The following is a 9,038-nucleotide window of genomic DNA, read 5'->3' on the forward strand; positions in this document are numbered from 1 at the left end:
GCCTTAAATGTATTCAATGACTCAGCCTCCACAGCTTTTTGGGGTAAAGAATTCCAAAGATTCACAACCCTCTGGGAGAAGAAATTCCTCCTAATTTCCGTCTTAAATGAGCGATCCCTTATTCTGAGACTATGCCCCCTAGTTTTAGATTCCCCCATGAGGGGTAACATCCTCTCAGCATTTACCCCATTGAGTCCCCTCAGAATCTTATATGTTTCAATAAGATCGCCTCTCATTCTTCTAAATTCATAAGGCAACCCTTCCATACCCGGAATCAACCTAGTGAACCTTCTCAGCTGCAGGGCAGGAGGAGGTTACAGAGATAGGGAGGGGCAAGGCCATGGAGGGATTTGCTAAGCTCCAAATCCCAGACAAACTGTAAGAGGAAGTGTGAGATAAAGATTCAGCAATAAATAAACAAGTAGGCACCTTAATATAAAGTTTCTGAAAACCATACTGAGAGAAAAAAAAGTGGAAGACAAACAGGAAAACAGAGAGATTGACACAGAAAGAATGATAAAGAAGGAAACAATGAGAGAGACAATTGTAGGAAGAGAGACAATTTTGTTTTCAATTTTCTCCAGAAGCAATGGCACAGAAATCAGCTATATTATATAACTCATTTCATGCTGCATGGCACAACACCCCTGCACTATATAATAATACATTGTGTTTTGCATGATATAAAAATATTTTTAATAAATTGTGTGTGTGTAATACCCCTGTATTATATAATACATTGTGCATTATATTGAATAGCATTCCTGTCAATATAAAATAGCACATAATCTGACTCAGTGAAAAAGCCACAGGAAGCTGCTAGCATCTAATAATAAGATTGCAACCTCCTGTGTCTAATAATAACAAAGTCCTGTTTCTAATGGTAACACAGTCTTGTATCTAATGATAACATGGAGCCCTCTATAAACTCCTGTATCCAATAATAACGCAGTAATATTAACCCTGAACCCCTTATCTGCCAATAACATGGTGCCCTGTATCCAATAATAAGTCTTGTATTTAATAATAACATGAACCCATGTAACCACCTAATACATAGAAATACGTATAAGTTACAACGTATAGAAAAAGACCATTCGGCCTAACCAGTCCATGTCGGCATTTACTCTCCAATGAGCAAATAGTTCTAATCACATTTTCTTTTCCCTCATCTGTTCATCCCCTATCCTTCATCCACCTATCCAAGCTCATCTTGAATGTTGAAATAGTTTCTGCCTCAACCACTAATCTTGCAAGTGAATTCCACAGGCTCACAACTTTGTGTGTAAAGAAGTTTCTCCTGCTCTCTATTCCAAATTTCTTACATTTAATTGTTTATCTATGGCTGAGTTGGCCAATAGAAATTGTTGACTAACCACAGGCAAAGCTATAACGACACCATTTTAGCCACATGCACTAATTTTAGTAGAAAATGCCTCACTTGTATATTTGCTGAACAAACATCTACCATCATTCAGTATGAAACTTTGCAATCTTTCTCTTTCGTCCAAGTTTTGGCATGAATGTATGACCCTGTAACCAATAATACAGAACCTTGTATCTAATAATAACACATAAACCTATATCTAATCATAATATAGACTCTTGTATCTATTAACACTGAGCCCTGTATCTAATAACACACTAGACTCCTGTATCTAATAATAGCACAGAGACCTGTATCTATAAATAATGCAGACTCCTGTATCTATTAATAACACAGAAACCTATATCGAATGATAATGCAGACTCCTATATCTAATAAGATAGAACCCCTGTAATGATTTTAAAATTCTCATCCTTGTTTTCAAATCCCTCCATGGCCTCGTCCCTCCCTATTTCTGTGACCTCCTCCAGCTCTACAACCCTCCGAGATCTCTGTGCTTTTCCAATTCTTGCCTATTGTGCATCCCCGATTTTAATCACTCCACCACTGGCACTGCACCTTCAGCTGCCTAGGCCATAAGCTTTGGAATCACCTCCCTAAACCTCTCCGCCTCAATACTCCTTTAAGATGCTCCTTAAAACCTACCTCTTTGATCAAGTTTTTGGTCACTTGTCCTAATATCTCCTTATGTCACGGTCCTGTGAAGCACCTTGGGAAGTTTTACTATGTTAAAGGCACTATATGAATGCAAGTTGCTGTTGTTGTTGTAGTAATAACACAGAGGTTTGTATCTAATTACAATAGTCATGTATCTAATAATAACAGCCTCTAATTGTCATCTAATTATCAACTGTGTTTTGTTGATGGTTAGAAACTGTAAATATTCTAAATAGTGACACGAATGAGACAGAGAAAGTGATCCAAAGACAAAGAGAGAGGCAGACCGAGATATACTTCTGTAAAACCATCACAAAATATCAAATTTATTTTTTGTAAAGATCTCTTAGAAAGTTACAAATCAGTGTTGCCAGATCTGTGTGCCTTCACCTTCCCTCCCACCCCTCCGTGGGACACATTAACTGCATGATATGGTGATCACAGACCAGCTGCAAATCGATGAAGTCGAACCCTTCTCTGTTCGTGTAGCCCATTGCATTATGGCTAGGGGCCCAGATAGCCTCATGGGTACCATCAATTAGCTTGTGTATTTCAGGGCAACCAACAGTCTGGTAGGATTGGAGACCTATCATAATACTGTTCAGTGGGATTGGAGATGAGGTGTTGGTCATATTGAATAAAGTATGTTACCTCTTTGAGGGGCCTTGCCCCTCCCTATCTCTGCAACCTCCTCCAGCCCTACAACCCTCCTAGAACTCTGCGTTCCTCCAACTCTGGCCTCTTGTGCATCCCCCATTTCCTTCACACCACCATTGGTGGCTGTGCCTTCAGCCATCTAGGTCCTCAGCTCTGGAATTCCTTCCTTAAAGGAGGAAAGAGAGGCAGCGAGGTTTAAGATGCTCCTTAAAACCTACCTCTTTGGCCAAGCTTTTGGTCACCTGTCCTAATGTCTCCTCTTTGGCTCAGTGTTAACTTACACTCCTGTGAAGCACCTTGGGACGTTTTACTATGTTAAAGGCTCTATATAAATGCAAGTTTTTGTTGTTATTGCAGCACAAATGGACAGCAAATTGATTGATACTGGTGATGCCCCACACACCAATATGGAAGGAGCTGGAGGCATGAAAGTTTAGGGTGTTGGCCACTTTGAGGGCAATGCTGTCCTTGTGTCAGAGAGTCTGCCTGAAGCAGATGGCACATCTCTCTAATCACCTTCCTGCTAAACTTGGCTCTTCAGTCATTGCCAAGGAGCTGAGCCTGTAGATGCGATGGGTGGCACTGTGACAGATCCAGATAGTGCCACCTGGTGCCATCTGACATCTCTGCTCCTGCCAGTCATCCACTACTAAGTACCAGGGATAACTAAAACAATCCCCATTGTAGTGAATGTTCTGTCAGCAGAACTCTGCAGCAGTTCCCTTCTGAATCCTGAGAAGCTGCTTCAGCTGCAAGGCACATTTTGGATGGGCGCAAGGAGCCCATTATACGTGTGATGCATGAAAACTGGCATTTTCTGTGCTTCTCCCTTAATCAACAATTATGTTAATAACCAGCAGAACAAAGCCAACATTTGGCTTAGGTCTAATGATGCTCAGGAACCTCAATGTGGATCCAGCAAGCAGGAATTGCCCTACACCATGGACTCACCACTTTGCTAGTTGCAAATCAGTTCCTCCAGCTTGTACTCTCCAGGGTCCATTGTTGCTCCAGTTTTCCTGAGGTGATACCCTTGCGAGTGAAAAAAGGATCCATAAGAGTGTTTCCTTCCTGACAACAAATATGTGCAGGTGAAGAAAGTAACTCAGTTAATATCCACTGTCACCACTGGTGAACAGCCGTTCAGCATTGAGAAGAAGCCTTTTCCACTCTGGAGAAATATATTTATGGTAATAAAATAATGAGCCACTAGATGGTGCCAAGGAGCCACCTGCAGCCAAAAGATGTCAGCTGTGAGGTCACATTGATGACTATAACTGTCCTCAATTTTCTTCCCTCCTCTTCTGAGACAGCTCCACAGGGGGTCAGCAGCCCTCTTAATACATTGGTCAAGAGCCTAGAAAGTGAGTGTTGGCGAGATCCAAACATGGAAGCACAATGTTCGGCCCTGATGCTGTCCTCACCATACTCAATCCCTTCCACACACCAGGCTCCTCCATCCCCACCCCTCCATTGTCATTGAGATATGACCAGGAGAAGGAACCCTGCCTGATTTCTCTCTCCCCTCCCCACCAGGGCCATTTCTACCTGAAAGCTTTGAAAATGGGTTGCCCTATTTGACTCAGTATCCTGCATTTCTGGCCAGAATATGGTGCAGATGCGTAACTGAGGAATGGCCAAACCCAACTAGTTCGTAGCCAATAAAATGCTGGAAATACACAGCAGGTTTGTCAGATTAAGGTTTTGTGCGTGTAACCCTGCATCAAGGCTGAAAAGAAAGAACTTGTAATCATATAGTGCCAGTCATGTCTTCAAAGCACATTACAGACTGAGCACTTGAACAAATTTGAGTTGATCAAGGAGAGTCAGCATGGATTTGTGAAGGGGAAGTCATGTCTGACTAATCTAGTTGAATTTTTTGAGGGGCTCACTAGGAGGGGAGTGTCTATGGATGTTGTCTATATGGACATCCAGAAGTCATTTGATAAGGTTCGGCACAAAAAACTTACAAAAAAATGGAAGTTCAAGTAATTGGAGGCAACTTTGTGACATGGGTCAGTAATTGGTTTGTAGAAATCTGGAACTCCCACCCCAAAAGGCTGTGGAAAGTTTCAATTACCCCAGCATCAAGACTGAGGTTGATAGATTTTTGTTAGGTAAGGGTATTAAGGGATATGGATCGCAGGCAGGTAAATGGGGTCGTGATCTAATTGAATGATGGAACAGGCTCAAGGGGCTGAATGACCTACTCCTGTTCCTGGTAGGGGGGGGGGGGGGGGTGGAAAGTATAGTGATGGCTGAAGCAGTGAGAGACTATAGCTGAAGATATAACTTTAACACAGAAGTTTGGAACTCTCTTCCGCAAACGGCAATTGATACTAGCTCAATTGCTAAATTTAAATCTGAGCTAGATAGCTTTTTGGCAACCAAAGGTATTAAGGGATATGGGCCAAAGGCAGGTTATGGAGTTAGATCACAGATCAGCCATGATCTTATCAAATGGCGGAGCAGGCACGAGCGGCTGAATGGCCTACTCCTGTTCCTATGTTCCTATAACTTCTCCGCTTTTGAATTCAATTCCGCTAGAAATGAACCCCAGTGCTTGTTTGCATTTTTTATGGCCTTATTAACCTGCATTGCTACTCTTAATGATTTATGTATCTGTACCCTTAGATCCCTTTAGTACTGACGAGCAAAATGGTGAATCCATCGTGTAGTGCGATTTACGCTTGCTAACATTAACAAACTTGCAGAATGGGCGTGTAATTGGCAAATGAATTTCAATATAGATAAGTATGAGGAGGTGCATTTTGGTAGGAGGAATAAGGTGGTCACATACTCCTTAGAAAATAAGAGTCTAAATGGGGTAGAGGCGCAAAGGGATCTAGGGGTACAGATACACAAATCACTTACATAGAACCTTGGTTAGACCACACTTAAAAGTACTGTGCACAGTTCTGGTCTCCATATTACAAAAAAGATAGAGGCATTGTGGAAGGTGCATAAAAAGATTTACAGGGATGATACCAGAACTGAGAGGGTACAACTATCAGGAGAGAATGAAGAGGCTGGGACTCTTTTCTCTAGAAAGAGAAGACTGAGGGGTGACCTGACAGGTTTTTAAAATCATGAAGGGATTCGATAGGGTAGACTTAGAGAAGATGTTTCCACTTGTGGAGAAGTCCAAAACTAGGAGCCATAAATCTACGATAGTCACTCATAAATCCAATAAGGAATTCAGGAGAAACTATATTACTCAGAAAGCGGTTAAAATGTGGAACTTGCTACCACAAGGAGTAGTTGAGGCAAATAGCACAGAGGGGAAGCGAGATAAGTACATGAGGGAGAATGGAATAGAAGGATATGTTGATAGGGTGAGATGAAGTAAGATGGGAGGAGGCTCGTGTGGAGCATAAACACTGGCATAGAGCCGTTGGGCCGAATGGCCTGTGTGTTGTAAATACTACGGCCCAAAATTTGCAGGAGCAGGGCATCTCGCAGCCTGCCCCATTAGTTAGACTTTTTTCTGCACCCTTCAGCTCAAAAATGTTTTGTCCTGGAAGTTGCTGGAAGTGTGAGCTGATATGGGGGATCTGGGACCTTGGTGAACAACGAGACTAACAGTGTATCTCCTTAACCAATGAGATTTAAGGATTGAGAAATAAACAGCGGAAGGACTGTGAATTAGAGGGGGCGAATTCAATGTCAAATCAGATACAGAAAGAGAAATAAAGAGAAAGAAAGATTGGATTAAGAGACAGAAAGGAAAAGTAAGAAAAAAATTAAAAATTAAAAATTTGATAGTTTCAGATCTCTAACAACAATTCACAACCTGAAGGAACGAGACTCCACACTTTTAATTGTTCACTTTCTGGGTAAGAGCGGTTGATGGCAGTCATTTACAATTATCACGTCGTCAAAAGGGTACTTACGCTGTTAATTACTAGACTTAACTTTCTGTGGTGAGTTTAATGGGCAATTAATATGCAAATGCAGCAACTTCATGAAACTCACAGAGAGACTAAGCGTGAGGTGCCGTTTTCGCAAATCTAATAGCAGAGCAGCACAAATCGTCCAACAACTGGTGGCGATTCACAATTCATGGGAAATCTCTGCCTTGCCACAAGTTGCTGGCTGATTTGTTCATTAATAACACTTTGCGTCATTCACACGCCATTATCTTTTCAGCAAAATCCGATCCTATGTACATAAATGGCAATTTTTCTATTAATAATTAATGAGCACAAAAATTCATACAGAAAAAGTGGAAATTAATACAAAAAATAACATTTTGGAAGCAGGAGCTGAAAGAAAGGAGAAGAATCCGTTATTTGCCAATGGTCAATCGATCGGATTTTTTTTCTTCTAGAACTCAGAGGGAAAAGAATGTCATTGTGGGAACCCAAAAAAACAGCTGAGCTCCATTTTTGGAGTATCCCTTGTAATCCCCTGCAACCAAATCTTATTCCTAGCCAAGTAAAACCTTTTGCAACAACTTGCATTTATATAGTGCCTTTAACATAGAAAAATGTCTCAAGGCACTTCACAAAAGCATGATCAGACAAAAATAGGACGCCAAGCCAAAGGAGATATTAGAAGGGGTGACAAAGTTTGGTCAAAGAGGTGGGTTTTAGGGAGGGTCTTAAAAGGAAGAGGGAGGTGGAGATTTAGGGAGGGAATTCCAGAATGTGGGGCCCAGGTGGCTGAAGATACGGCCACCAATGGTGGGATGAAGGGAATGGGGAAAGCACAAGAGGCCAGAGGTAGAGCAACACAAAGTTCCCCAAAGCTTGTAGGGCTGGAGGAAGTTAGAGGGATAGGGAGGACCAAGGCCATGGAGGGATTTGAACACGAGGATGCAAGTTTTAAATTTGAGGCGGTGGTGGACTGGGAGCCAATGTAGGTCAGCAAGCAGATGGGTGATGGGTGAACGGGACTTGGTGCGAGTTAGGATACGGGCAGCAGAGTTTTGGATGAGCTGAAGTATATGGAGGAAGGTGGGAGGCCGGCCAGGAGAGCATTGGAATAGTTGAGTCAGGGGTTGACGAAGGCATGGATGAAGGTTTCAGCAGCAGGTGTCCAATGACGACTGATGTTACGGAGTGGGCAGTCTGTGTGACGGAGAGGATATGGGGTCGGAAGCTCAGCTTGGGGTCAAATAGGATACCGAAGTTGCAGTCTGGTTCAACCGGCTCCAGATACGCTCAAGTCTCTGCCTCTTGGAGGGAGCGAGGATGAGGGTCATACCAGGAGGAGCAACCGGGGTAGGAGTCAGGGTTTTAGTGGGGACAAAGGGAGGTTAACTAGCGCTGTGGGGGTGGGTTTAAACTAATTTGACAGGGGGGTGGGCATCAGGATGAAACATAAGAGAGGAGAAACAAGGTGCACTGAGGACTGGGAGGGACCAATAGCATTAGAGTAAAGAAGAGTTCAGAAATAGGAGGGTTCAGACAGAGAAAATTCGAGGCAGTCTAAGATGAGATTGGAGTGCATGTGTATAAATGCACATAATGTGGTAAATAAGGTTGGTGAGCTGCAGGCTCAAGTTGCCACATGGGACTATGATGTAGTGACAATAACAGAGACCTGGCTCAAAGAAGGGGAGGATTGAGTACTTAATAGTTCTGGCTTCAAGGTATTTAGGAAAGATAGAGAAGGAAAGGGGTGTTCATTTCTTTGATCAATACTGCCACTATTATAGCACTGGAAAGAGATTATGTAGTTTTGGGGTCAAAGGGGTCAATTTGGTTAGAATTAAGGAACAATAAAGTAATTACCCTACTGGGTGTATACTATAGGCCACCAAATAGTGGGATGGAGATCGAGGAGCAAATTTGCAGGCAAATTACAGAAAGATGCAAGAACTTTAGAGTAGTGATAATGGGGGACTTTAATTATCCCAATATATTATCTGGGACAGTAAAAGTATAAAGGGCAAAGAGAGGGAGGAATTCCTGAAATGTGTACAAGAGAACTTTCTGGAACAGTGTGTTTTCAGCCTAACCAGGAAGGAAACAGTGCTGGATCTAGTTCTAGGGAATGAAATGGGGCAGGTGGAGCATGTTTCAGTGGGGAGTATTTGGAGAACCATGATTGTAATATCACGAGGTTTAGAATAGTTATGGAAAAGGACAAGGAACAATTAAATGTGAAAATATTAAACTGGAGGAGGGTTAATTTCAGTGAGTTGAAATGGGAGTTTGCCCAGGTGGATTGGAATCAAAAATTGGCAGGCGAAACAGTAATTGAACAATGGGAGGCTTTCAAGGAGGAGTTGGTGCAGGTACAGAGAAGACACATCCCTACGAGGGGGAAAGGAAGGTCATCCAAATCGAGAACTCCCTGGCTGATTAAAGATAGAGATTAAAATGAAACA

This window comes from Heptranchias perlo, chromosome 2 (genome assembly GCF_035084215.1).
Source record: "Heptranchias perlo isolate sHepPer1 chromosome 2, sHepPer1.hap1, whole genome shotgun sequence".
NCBI lineage: Eukaryota > Metazoa > Chordata > Chondrichthyes > Hexanchiformes > Hexanchidae > Heptranchias > Heptranchias perlo.